Source organism: Carlito syrichta, unplaced genomic scaffold (genome assembly GCF_000164805.1).
Source record: "Carlito syrichta isolate Samal-C Ts95f unplaced genomic scaffold, Tarsius_syrichta-2.0.1 Scaffold309876, whole genome shotgun sequence".
Taxonomy (NCBI): domain Eukaryota; kingdom Metazoa; phylum Chordata; class Mammalia; order Primates; family Tarsiidae; genus Carlito; species Carlito syrichta.
Window position 1 is genome coordinate 402,917 of NW_007253972.1, and position 13,554 is coordinate 416,470.

At 43.4% G+C, this 13,554-nt stretch overlaps 1 protein-coding gene across 1 annotated transcript in view; it reads right to left on the reverse strand.

Annotated features, from left to right (window-relative positions):
* RAB23 (RAB23, member RAS oncogene family) overlaps positions 1-436 on the reverse strand; it is a 34,486-nt gene extending 34,050 nt beyond the window's left edge. The window contains exon 1 of the mRNA XM_021717593.1: positions 318-436. The gene's annotated coding sequence lies outside the window, so the exon portion shown is untranslated. The remainder of the gene's footprint in view (positions 1-317) is intronic.
* Positions 437-13,554: the final 13,118 nt, after the last annotated feature.

Below are 13,554 nucleotides of genomic sequence, written 5' to 3' on the forward strand. Positions count from 1 at the left end.
TCGGGGGCCGGGAGGCAGCCCGGCCTGGAGGCCCCTGCCCCGACGCCCCCTCCCCCCCGCTCCCCAGGGTTTGGGACGTCCCGGGACCCGAGGGCGAGGCGGGCTCCTCCCCCGCGCAGCCGGAGGAGACCCCGGCCCCGGAGATGGAGCCAGCGCCGCGCCGCCCCCCACAGTGCGAGCCAGCACTCACCGTCCCCCGCGGACCAGCCGCCCCGCGCCGCCGGCTCCTCCCAACGCGCCCGCTCCCCCGGCGGGGCTGCCCGGCTGGCTTGCCGCCCGCTCTCCCGCGTTCGAAGGATGATGATTTGCGAACGAACTTTATGGACAGCGCGGGCACAGTCACAGAGGCTCAGCGGCAGCTCCGCCAGAGACCGCGGGGCGCGGGAGTCGCGAATCTCCGCATCTGTGTGGACCCGCCGCGCTGCGGCGCATGCGCAGGGCTTCGTTCGCGCCGGGCTTCGTCTGCGCATGCTCCGCGAGGAAACGGCCCACGGCCCCGCCCCTGCTCCCGGCGCCTCGGGGTACCACCGGTGTGCGGTAGGGAGGCCAGGCGCGAGCGGGAGCTCTGAGCTAGAGGACCCTAGAAAAGAGCAGTCGACCAAAGAAGGCACGCATAAGTTTCGCCTGCAGAATCATAAGACTAACAGAGTCCCCGAAGGATTTGCTCTGCCGCAGGCAGCCGGCTACCTTATTTTCCTGACCAGATGACATCTTGAGGGACAGAACAAGCAAAACTGTCGAGCAAAGTCGAACACGCGTTCACACGGCCTGCAGCATTTGGCTGGACAAAGTAGAAGCGGGAGACGGCTAATAATTCAAAGAACCAAACCAGAAACCAAAAAGTCCCGCAAAAAATCAGTCTCAACTTTGCTTCGGTTGTTTTTATCTTTCAAAATAAAACAGAAAAAAAAGACATGGAAAACACCAAGTGCTGGTGAGGATGTGAAGTAACTGAAACTTCTACTCCCCTGCTGGGATGTAAACTGGGACAACTCCTTCGAAACTACTTATACAGCCAAAAGAAATGCATACTGAGGGTGCACCGACAGACAGGTATCAGACTGTTCATAGCTGTATCTGTTGCAATCGCTCCCAAATAGGAAAACCCAAAAGACCATCAATAATAGAATACATAAGTAAATTTGCACAGTATTCGTATAATGGAATGCTATACAGCAATGCAAAAAACCATCTGGAATTCCAGACAGCAAAATTAAAAATAGAATTACCATATGATTAAGCAATTCCCCTTCTAGGTATATCCCCAAAATAATTGAAAGCAGGGACACAAAAAGGTCAGCCTGTAATCCCGCGCCTTGGGAGGCTGAGGTGAGTGTATTGCCTGAGCCCGTGGGTTCGAAACCTGCCTGGGCAACTTGGCAAGACCTCATCTCTACAATAAATCAAAAACTAGCCGGGCGTGGTAGCGCGCGCCTGTAGTTCCAGCTACTTGTAAGGCTGAGACGGAAGGATCGCCGGAGCCCAGCAAGTCGAGGCTGTGGTGGCCCGGAGCGGCCGCTGCACTCCAGTCTGGGCGACTGAGTGAGACTCCAACTCAAAAACAACAAAAAAAAAGATATTTGCACAACCTTGTTTATAGCAACATTATTAACAATAGCCGGGCTCGGTGGTTCAGCCTGTAATCCCGCTCCTTGGGAGGCTGAGGTGAGTGGATTGCCTGAGCCCGCGGGTTCGAGACCCACCTGGGCAACTTGGCGAGACCTCATCTCTACAATAAATCAAAAAATTAGCCGGGCGTGGTAGCGCGCGCCTGTAGTTCCAGCTACTTGGAAGGCTGAGGCGGTAGGATGGTCGGAGCCCAGCAGGCTGCGGTGACCAGGAGCGTGCCACTGCACTCCAGTCTGGGCGACTGAGTGAGACTCCAACTCAAAAACAACAAAAAAAAAGATATTTGCACAACCTTGTTTATAGCAACATTATTAACAATAGCCGGGCTCGGTGGTTCAGCCTGTAATCCCGCTCCTTGGGAGGCTGAGGTGAGTGGATTGCCTGAGCCCGCGGGTTCGAGACCCACCTGGGCAACTTGGCGAGACCTCATCTCTACAATAAATCAAAAAATTAGCCGGGCGTGGTAGCGCGCGCCTGTAGTTCCAGCTACTTGGAAGGCTGAGGCGGTAGGATGGTCGGAGCCCAGCAGGCTGCGGTGACCAGGAGCGTGCCACTGCACTCCAGTCTGGGCGACTGAGTGAGACTCCAACTCAAAAACAACAAAAAAAAAGATATTTGCACAACCTTGTTTATAGCAACATTATTAACAATAGCCGGGCTCGGTGGTTCAGCCTGTAATCCCGCTCCTTGGGAGGCTGAGGTGAGTGGATTGCCTGAGCCCGCGGGTTCGAGACCCACCTGGGCAACTTGGCGAGACCTCATCTCTACAATAAATCAAAAAATTAGCCGGGCGTGGTAGCGCGCGCCTGTAGTTCCAGCTACTTGGAAGGCTGAGGCGGTAGGATGGTCGGAGCCCAGCAGGCTGCGGTGACCAGGAGCGTGCCACTGCACTCCAGTCTGGGCGACTGAGTGAGACTCCAACTCAAAAACAACAAAAAAAAAGATATTTGCACAACCTTGTTTATAGCAACATTATTAACAATAGCCGGGCTCGGTGGTTCAGCCTGTAATCCCGCTCCTTGGGAGGCTGAGGTGAGTGGATTGCCTGAGCCCGCGGGTTCGAGACCCACCTGGGCAACTTGGCGAGACCTCATCTCTACAATAAATCAAAAAATTAGCCGGGCGTGGTAGCGCGCGCCTGTAGTTCCAGCTACTTGGAAGGCTGAGGCGGTAGGATGGTCGGAGCCCAGCAGGCTGCGGTGACCAGGAGCGTGCCACTGCACTCCAGTCTGGGCGACTGAGTGAGACTCCAACTCAAAAACAACAAAAAAAAAGATATTTGCACAACCTTGTTTATAGCAACATTATTAACAATAGCCGGGCTCGGTGGTTCAGCCTGTAATCCCGCTCCTTGGGAGGCTGAGGTGAGTGGATTGCCTGAGCCCGCGGGTTCGAGACCCACCTGGGCAACTTGGCGAGACCTCATCTCTACAATAAATCAAAAAATTAGCCGGGCGTGGTAGCGCGCGCCTGTAGTTCCAGCTACTTGGAAGGCTGAGGCGGTAGGATGGTCGGAGCCCAGCAGGCTGCGGTGACCAGGAGCGTGCCACTGCACTCCAGTCTGGGCGACTGAGTGAGACTCCAACTCAAAAAACAAACAAACAAACAACAACAACAACAACAAAAACAATAGCCCAAAGGTGGAAGCAACCCAAGTGTCCATCAATAGATTAATGAATGAACAAAATGTAGTATACACATAAAATGGCATATTATTCAACATTGAAAAAGGAGGGAGCTGGGCATACTGGTGTATATCTGTAGTCTCAGCTACTCAGGAAGCTGAGGTGGGAGGATTGCTTGAGCCCAGGAGTTGGAGACAAAGCCTGGGTTACATAGCAAGACCCTGCCTGGAAAAAAAAAGATGGGGAAGAATCCTGACACATGCTAAAATGTAAATGAACATTGAAGACATTATGCCAAGTAAAATAAGCCAGTCACAAAAGGACAAATGCTATCTGATTAAACTTATATGAGGGTGAGTGCAGTGGCTCACACCTGTGATCCTAGCATTTTGGGAGTCTGAGGCAGCAGGACTGCTTGAGCCCAGGAGTTAGAGACCAGTCTGGGCAACATAGCAAAACTTCATCTCTATAAAAAAATCAAAAAATTAGCTGGGTGTGGTGGCATGTACCTGTAGTCCCAGCTACTCAGGAGGCTGAGGCGGAAGGATTGCCTGAGTTCAGGAATAGAGGCTGCTGTGAGCCGTGATCTTCATGATCATGCCACTGCACTCCAGCCTGGATTACAGAGTGAGACCTGGAAAGGAAGGAAGGAAGGAAAAAGAAAGAAAGGAAGGAAGGAAAGAAAAGAAAATTTATGTAAGGTACCTAGAGTAATCAAGTTCATAGTGGCAGAGAGTAGATTGGTGTTTGCAAGAGGCTGGGGGGAGGGGTGAAGGGGGAGTTAGTTTTCTATTCATATAGTTTCAGTTTTGCAAGATGAAAAAAGTTCTGGAGATGAATGGTAGTGATGGTTGCACAACAGTGTGAATGTACTTTATGCACTTGAACCATACACTTAAAATGGTTAAAATGGTAACCTTTATGTTTTCTGTATATTGTACATTTTTTTTAATGGTTTAAAAAAAAAAAGAAAATCCTAGAGGGTCTCAGAATATTTCTCAGAAGGCAAGTTTGAGAAAAACTTTCTGAACAGGCTCCCCCAAAATCATTTATTTCCTTTCCCCTCCCCCCTTTTCCATTTCCTTGGGTTTGTTGAACACTGAAGGGGATTCAGAATTTGCTTCCCCAAAATATGCAACTTTGGCATGAGGATTATTTTGAGCTGAAGGCAATTAAGAAACAGTAGACACAAGAGGAACTTTCTGCTTTTCCCCTTTCTGCCTAAAAATGGCATAAATTTCCCTTTGTGAAGGTGCCCTTCCCTGCCTCCACCCCCCCCCACACCTCTCTTACCTCTTTCACCTTTCCACAGGAAGAGGAAACAACTCATCACTGAGCACCAACTTGAGTCTGTATAACAAACCTTGCAAATTAACCCTTATCTTCCATTAATTTCTCTCATATATTTACCTACCCACAATTTATCATCTCCAAAAGCACAACCTCTTTTTCTTTGTCTTGTCATTTCTCCACAATTTATCACCCTTTGAAAAAATGGTATACAATCTTTCAGTCCTAAGTGCTTTGGGGGTTTTTACTTCTGTTCTGTGAGCTCCCCCCTGCCCCCCATGTACATATAAAACAAACCTTTTTTCTGTTTATCTGTAAATTGCCAACGTAATTTGCAGGCTCCTATTACTGAACCTACAGTGGTAGAGGAAAAGTTTTTTCCTCCACTACATACAGTCTCAGTGCATTTGAGATCCACCTTTTATTTGACTTAAGTCTGCACCCAAGGACAAAGCAGAGATTCTCTTCCTCTTACTGAAGGCAGCAAGATAATGAAAGCCTACATAGAAACCTAGTCTTTTAATCATGTGGGTGGACCAGGTGCAGTGGTTCATGCCTGTAATCCCAGCACTTTGGGAGATCAAGGCAGGAGGCTGGCTTGATGCCAGGAGTTCAAGACCAGCCTGGACTACATAGCAAGAATTTGTTTCTACAAAAAATCAAAAAATTAGCAGGACATGATGGCACACACCTGTAGTCCCAGCTACTTGGGAGGCTGAGGCAGAAGGATTGCTTGAGCCTAGGAGTTTGAGGCTGTGTTGAGCCATGACTGTGCCACTACACTCCTGCCTGGGCAACAAAGCAAGACCCTGACTCCAATCAATCCATCAATCATGTTGTTGTGCTGAAGTAGAAATGACAATAGGAGTCGGGCTCGGTGGCTCAGCCTGTAATCCCGCACCTTTGGGAGGCTGAGGTGAATGGATTACCTGAGCCCGCAGGTTCGAGACCCACCTGGCCAATTTGGCGAGACCTCATCTCTACAATAAATAAAAAAATCAGACGGGCATAGTAGCACGTGCCTGTAATTCCGGCTACTTGGAAGGCTGAGGCGGAAGGATCACCAGAGCCCAGCAGGTGAGGCTGCGGTGGCCGGGAGCGGCCACTGCACTTCAGTCTGGGCGACTGAGTGAGACTCCAACTCAAAAAAAAGAAAGAAATAGCAATAGAATTAGTTTGAAAGGCGTTAAAATAAATGTTACCTGCTGTGACTAGAAATCAGTTGCACAAAGTTATTTTAGGGAAAACATTCTGAAAACTTAATTTCTAAGCCATTAAATGATTGTTTGAATATAGTACCTTCACTGACCCAACCAGAAATGTCCATTGTCCTTTGCAAGTTCTTTCACTGTGTCTACTCTAATAAGCTGAGTAGTTTCCAAGGATCATGAATTGCAGCAGAGTGAAAAGTAAAACATTTAAAAAATTAGAAAATATTCTTAAGGAAGAAACCTTAAAAATCTTACCACCTGAGAGGCCAAGGTGAGAGGATTGCCCGAGCCCAAGGGTTCGTGGCTAGCCTGGGCAACTTGGCGAGATCTTGTCTCTACAACAAATGAAAAAATTAGCTAGGCATGGTAGCACATGCCTGTAGTTCTGGCTACTTGGAAGGCTGAGGCGGAAGGATCGCTGAGCCCAGTGGGTCAATGCTGGGGTGGCTGTGAGCATGCCACTGCACTCTAAGCTGGGCGGCAGAGTGAGACTCTGACTCAAAAAAAAGAAAAAATGTCACCACTTAAAGTACAAGTCTGTGTATATTTGTGAATGCATATGTGGTTGTCAAGGAAAACCTAGTAGAAAGTATAGTATTGGTCCAGAATGTAATAGTCTACTTGTCTTCAGAATCAAATAGACCATGCTGAAAAAAAATTCTAATATTTTCTAGTCCAATATCAGAATATTGTTCCAGTTCTTTAAAATTGCTTAACCCTGGATTTTCGTGTCTCCTCTAAAATATAGAGTAGATGCTTTTTCTAAGCTCTGGCAGCCATGCTTTCTTTAAGTTCTCGTTCCTTTTCAATCTTGGGGAGGTGAATCCACCCTCTTTTTCTCTACAATCTATTTTCTAAATAAACTATATTTCCTAATCAAAAAATAAAATAAGGAGTTATCCACCTTACAGGGTCATATATCCCTTCAAAAAAAATTTATTGTGCCAAGTACTGTGCTGAGCTTTGAGTGTTCAGTGATGGACCAAGGGGCATGATTTGTATCCTCTTGGAGCTTATAGCCTAGTGAGGAAGACCAAAAAAAAAAAGTATATAAATACACACATACACACTTAAACATTATATGAAAGTATATAACTGGAATGATGAAGGAGCCCTAATTTAAACTGAAGAGCCAGGAAAGGCATCTTGGACAAAGTGATGTTTAAACTGTTATCTGAAGATAAATGAGAGTTAACTAGGTAAAGAATAGGCAGAAAAAGATTTTAAGTAGAGCGGCAAGTACAATGACTGGGGCAGGAATCTGTTTGGTGGGTTTGAAGAATTGAAAGGGAGAACCAGGGCGTGTGCCTGTAGTTTCAGCTACTCAGGAGCCTGAGGCAGGAGAATCGCCTGAGCCCAGGAGGTTGAGGCTGTGGTGAACCGTGATCATGCAGGCTGCACTCAAGCCTGGGCAACAAAGACCTTGACTCAAAAAAAAAAAAAAGAATGATCAGAAAATCAAAATATTTTCTTTCCCTTTACTTCCCAAGTGTTTCTCATCTACATATTACTTGTGTTGAGATTCTCTTAGTGTACTGGGAGACCTCTTCTCTAATTGAAAAGGCTGGACTGGAAAACGTTTTGGCTTTTGAGGACTTCATGATAGTACATAGAGTGTGTCTGTGTGATATTCTTCTTCGTACATCTGTTGGAACATTTGTTTGCGTATCACCTTGGGGATCTGGTAATTAATGCATTTTCAAGAACTTAGTCACAATCAGCATTTTGTCATCTATTCCTTAATTTAAATTATTCTCAGTGCTTTCACAAAATAGGGGGCTATATGATTAACTCTATTTTTATATGCAAATGAAGTCTATAAAAGTCACATGCCCTACAGGTAGATTAGGTACAAGAATCCAGTTCTCTTGACGGCCAATGATGAATTCAAACTCATCCCGTTGTCCATTTTCTGGATTTGCAATTATTAAGTCACACAAAATGGTGGTGAAATGTTCTGCTTATGCTAAAAATCAAATACTTAATTCCCACTTCAGAACTTTTTATTCTCTCAAGTATACTTTTTTTCCACATTAATCAGTAATTGGGGCTTTGTGTCTGCAGCTTTTTTTCTTTCTTTCTTATTCTTTTTTTCCTTTTTGCATCCATGGCCAATTCTTAATTTTTTAAGCACTTTTACTTCACAGATAAATGAAAACTTTAAATATTGATGTATGAAGGTCTGCGAAACTGAAGTCAGAGGCCAGAAAGAATTTTGGGTAGTAATAAGTGAAAAGGTTCTGCCTTAACTCTCTGATTTTTCAGTTATGAAATCGTGTACACTTAACATTATTTTTATGGAATTTTTTGTGGTCCATAAAAATGACGTCGTTGTAGAGTCTCAGTGTGCATCAGCTCTTACTGAATATTTTGTTCTACCTGAAATAGGCAGACGAGTGCTTTCCTTTGAAATGTGTGAGGCAGTTTGAGCTGCAGGTTCTCAGATGGATTTAATTAGTCCTTCACATGTATCTATTGAGGCTGAATTCTCATTGTACTCACCCATGACTAGAAGCACCTCATGGAACTATTTCTAAAGTTGAGTTGCCATCAGCCTGAAGGACCAAATGAAATGGACTGGGAGTGGGGAGGAGATGAAAGCAGCCGACGGTTGATTCAAAGATGAGACCCCAGTCAGAATGATGTACTGATGCTTTGTGGGGTGTAGGAGGGGCCCGGTAGATAGGAACTAGAACATAGATCACACTCATCCAGCCTATGTTATCAGGCTCTTGTAAAGTCAACTCAGGCTTTGGAGTCAGAAAGCCTGGATTTAAATTCCATTTCTACCTTTTACTAGCTGTGTTACCTTACTCGAGTACTTAAATCTCTCAGTGCCTCTGTTTCCTCAATGTAAAGTGAAGATAATAGTAGTAACTCCTAGGGTTGTTAGGGGAATTTAATGAGTTAACATACAGAAAAGCATACAGATGAGTGTAAGTCCTCAAACAATGTTAGTAGTAGTATTAGTAGTATTTGAATGCCACTAGTTATATGGCAATGGAATGCCCAGAAATATCTCAAAATGGTGAGATCACATCTCCGGGGTGAAATGCCAATGGCATTGCCAATTATATATCTTTTTTTCTGCTTGCTAGAGTTTTCCTGTAACTTTACTGTTCTATAGTATCTATGTACAGATTGTTTTATTTTACCTATAGTGTTTGGTGTGCTGCTTCAATCATGTCTTTCTTCATTCTGGAGAATTCTCAGCCTTATATCTTCAACTATTGCCTCTAACCCATTCTTTCTGTCTTTTTTCCCTGGAATGCTTATTAAGAACAGTTTCACATCTTTATCTTTCTGGCTTTACTGTGTGTGTTAAAAGACAAACTTTAGAAAAATTCAATGTAACAGAACTTAATTGAACAAAGAACAATTTGTGACTTGGGCACAGGTTCAGAGAGACTCTGGACTGCCACATGGTCGAAGAAAATTTATGGACAGAAAAAGGAAAGTGACATATTGAAAATGATGTGAGGTTCAGAAACAGCCGGGTTAGTTACAGCTTAGTGTTTGCTGTATTTGAACACGGTTGGAACAGTTGGCTGCCTTTGATTGGCCAAAATTCATATAGTCTGTTTACACATCCAGTTAGGTTATAGTTCACTATGTACAGAGAAACCTTTAGGCTGAATTTAAAAGATGTAAGGAGATAACTTTAGGCTAATCTTAATTTAACACATGTAATGAACGATATTCCAGTTTACTAATTTCTTCTCCATCTATTTCTATTATACAGTTAAATCTATCCATTGAGCTTATAATCTCAATGACTGTCTTTTAAAATTTGCACATATTCTCTGTTTTGTTAAAATCTCTATTTTTTTACTGTAGTTAAATTATTTTATTCATTATGCTGTTTAATCTCTTTTTGCTTTTATTATTTGGATCATCATTATTTTAACCCCTTTGAGATTGTTCCATTATTTTTTATTATTTTTTGTTGTATTTGATGACTCTCCTTCATCATGTCTCCTTGTGTGATTTGGAATTTAGGAATGTGAACTCATCTTTGCTAGGGCTATGTTTTCTATGTGACTTCCATGTGCTCAGCTCCTGTACAGTAGGTTGATATCTGCTTTTGATATTTGCTTTTGTCAAAGCCAGGGCTTCAGAATGTTCATGGATCTGGGAACAGCATGTATGTTAAATTCTCAGCTTGGAATAATGCTACATTACATAGGTGGTATACATTCAGAAATCATACCCAACTATGTTGTAGGTTTTGGGTTTTGATTCCTCCCAGAAATATTTTCCCCATTCAGATCCCTGGGGGACAGCAAGCTTCCTTGTTGGCTCTCTGTCCCCCTGGACAGAACTTTTCTAGCTCCCTTTTCACAGATTTGTCTTTACATCAGTATCTCACTTTCAGCTTCCTCTTTCATCTAGACAAGGATATTTATTCAATCCCTTGGGGAGATTAAACCTTCTGTTCTGGGCTTTAGGTGTGGCACTTTCCTGATGTGTCACGATTGCTGGGGAATCAGTCCCCTTTTTTACTTTTGATTTAGGCTAAGTATTCTTTGTTGTTATAATTTATCCTAGTGTAAATATTTATCCAAGTTTATCAAGTCTATGCATATATAGTGGGAGGGTTGATATCTACTCAGTTATCTTTGTTACAGAAACAGGAAGTTTTGCTTTATTTTTTATAACAAATTAATTCTGATCTGAGCCATCACTTTCCAGGGTTGTAAGATACCCAATATCCATCTTTAAAGATTTCCTTTCCTTTTCCCCATTTATACAAGAGTTGTCAGAGGCTTGTGGTTTGGAACACTTGGGAAAAGACCTTTGGTACTCAAGTGTAATCATCACTAAGATGTGAATTACCCAATATCATTGAGTCTATTTGAATAAATCTACATCCTTTATGCCCAGTTTGGTTATAAGTATCTTTTTACCTCAACTTTCAGCATCATAGAGGTTAGTATTCATATCTCCAGTACCCATAGGCTAATGTACCACCAGAGACTCTATGATATCTTCTAATAAAGCTGGATGCAGACACTTGTAGTTTTTGGAAACTACTGTCTCCAGTCGCTAAGGAAGTTAATGCAATCTTTTCAACTCTAAAGCTGTACCTCTTGGAGAGAATGGTTAGGACATTTGATATGTGTGTAGGTGCATTTTTTGGGGGGGTTATCTTAATGGCTAGAGCATACTATTGTTATTTAGTTCCTAGAAACCAGGGATATCCAATGAAGCGTGCCAGAAAGGCTATTAGAGACTTTTCTTTGAGAAGCATTGTCTGTTCCATTCATCTGTAGGGTGACACAATTTAATCCTCTTTGAAAGACTGTTTTTTTTGTTTGTTTGGTTTCTTGGGGGTTTTTCAGTCAGAATCTCATTCTGTTACCCAGGCTAAAGCGCAGTGGCACACTCACAGCCACCGCTACCTTGACCTGCTAGGCTCAAGTGATCCTTCTGTCTCAGCCTTCCAAGTAGCTGGAACTACAGGCGCACACCACCACGCCCAGCTAATTTTTTTTTTTCAATTGTAGAGACAAGGTCTCTATAAGTTGCCCAGGCTGGACTCAAAGCCCTGGGCTCAGGCAATCCTCTCACCTCCGCCTCCCAAAATGCTGGGATTATAGGTATGAGCCACCAAGCCTGGCTGAAAGACTGTTCTTAAAAAGCTTTTGCATCTTTTCAGGGAAGTTGTACATAGCTCAGACCTTTTTTAGAGATATGATGTTAGGTTTTTATCTATGTGGTGGGGAAAGGAAAGGGATTACTTAATTCTTTCATAATAAATACTTGTCTCAAAAACTTACCTTGAATGACAAATAATGATGCAAAAGATAAATAACAAAGAAAAAGTGCTCTCAACATAGAATAGATAAAGGGCAAATTTCTTTAATATACAAAGAGCTACTACAAATCAACAAGCAAAAAACCATCAACTAAACAGAAAAATGGGCAAAAACCATTCATAGCCAGATACTAAAAAGAAATATAATAATCTATTGGCACAATAATGTATTTAATATCTTCACAAGTCAGAAAGTGCAAGTTAAACAATATGGATACAATTCTCCTTGTAACTGACACAAAGTTTAACAGGTTAGTATTATTTAATGTGGAGAAGAATATGAGAAATAAGTATTTTGTTGGACTGTAAATGGAATCAAGCTCTTCAGAGAGACATTTGGCAAAATATATCAAAACTATAAATGAGTATTTTTATGTGTAACAATTTTATTTACACCATTTTCTTTAAGGATGCTTAAAAATACTAAATAAATACTTAATTATCCCAGACTCAAGGTAAAGGGGAAAAGAAGTCTGTGATCTGAGCAAAGTATTAAATGCTCTTCTTCTTCCCATCCTAAATTATAGTTGGTTCCTTCCAAATGTCAAGGTTAAACCCTGGCAATATCATGTCTTCAGAGTTTCAGAAATTCTTCTGTTAAAGATGATCATCTAGCCGGGCTCGGTGGCTCAGCCTGTAATCCCGCGCCTTGGGAGGCTGAGGTGTGTGGATTGCCTGAGCCCACGGGTTCGAGACCCGCCTGGGCAACTTGGTGAGACCTCATCTCCACAATAAATCAAAAAATTAGCCGGGTGTGGTAGCGCAGGCCTGTAGTTCCAGCTACTTGGAAGGCTGAGGTGGAAGGATCGCCAGAGCCCAGCAGGACGAGGCTGCGGTGGCCAGGAGCAGCCACTGCACTCCAGTCTAGGCAACAGAGTGAGACTCCAACTTAAAAAAAAAAAAAGATGATCACCTGCTGTCTTGAATTTTTTCCTGAGATTCTTTTTTTATATGAGATATTATTTTAAAAAGACAAAGAATGCAGGACAAAACAAATCCTGCAAGACAAAGCAAGTGTTGTTGCATTGATAATTGTTATAGAGGTGAAATTTCAGAGCCAGATTGGTGGGTCCAGATTCTGGTCCTCAGATTTATGTTTCAAATATTTTTTTTAATATTGGAAAATATAGTTTATTTAAAAAGTGAATTAGAGAGAGAGACAGTCAGAGAGAAAGAGGATATTTACCTCCCCAAGGTAGGGAAGGAGGCCAAAGCCAGGAAACATGGCAACAGCCATAGGTCAAAGATCACATGGTCACACCAGAGTCTAGTAAGGCAATGGCCATATATGTTTAAAAATTAAAGGCCAGGCACAATAGCTCATGCCTGTAATTCCAGCACTTTGGGAGGCCGAAGTAGGAGGTTTGCTTGAGCCCAGGAATTTGAGATCAGCCTGGACAACCACAGTGATACCTCAATTCTACAAAAAATAAAATTAGCTGGGTATAGTGCTGCATGGCTGTAGTTCCAGCTACTCAGGAAGCTGAGGTGGAAGGATTGCCTGAGACCAAGAGGTCGATGCCATGGTGTGCCACAATCGTGCCACTACATTCCAGCCTGGGTGACAGAGTAAGACCCTGACTCAAAAAAAATTTTTTTTGACCAGTTCACTCAAGGGATATTTAGACAGGAGATAGCTAGAGAAAGGCTAGGCAGACAGGCAGGCGGGTTCTCTGGTAATAATGTAGCGATTCCTAGTAAGCCTCTCAGGCTCAGCATTGGTAAACAAACTCCCTGCAAGACTCTCAAGCTAGAGCTTCAGTATTTTCCCTGCTGGGATCGAAAAGCAACCAACCAATCAGCCCACCATTAGGTCCCTACCTTAATACTGACCAATCAGAACAGCTACAGCTCACAGCCAGTGCTATCCAATGGCTTGGACTTAGGGCTATGTAAGCATCAGGTTTTTGGCCCAGATGGGCAAACCCCTTCAGGTCCCCGCCCACTGTAGGAGCTTCTCTGTCCTTTTAATAAATCCTGC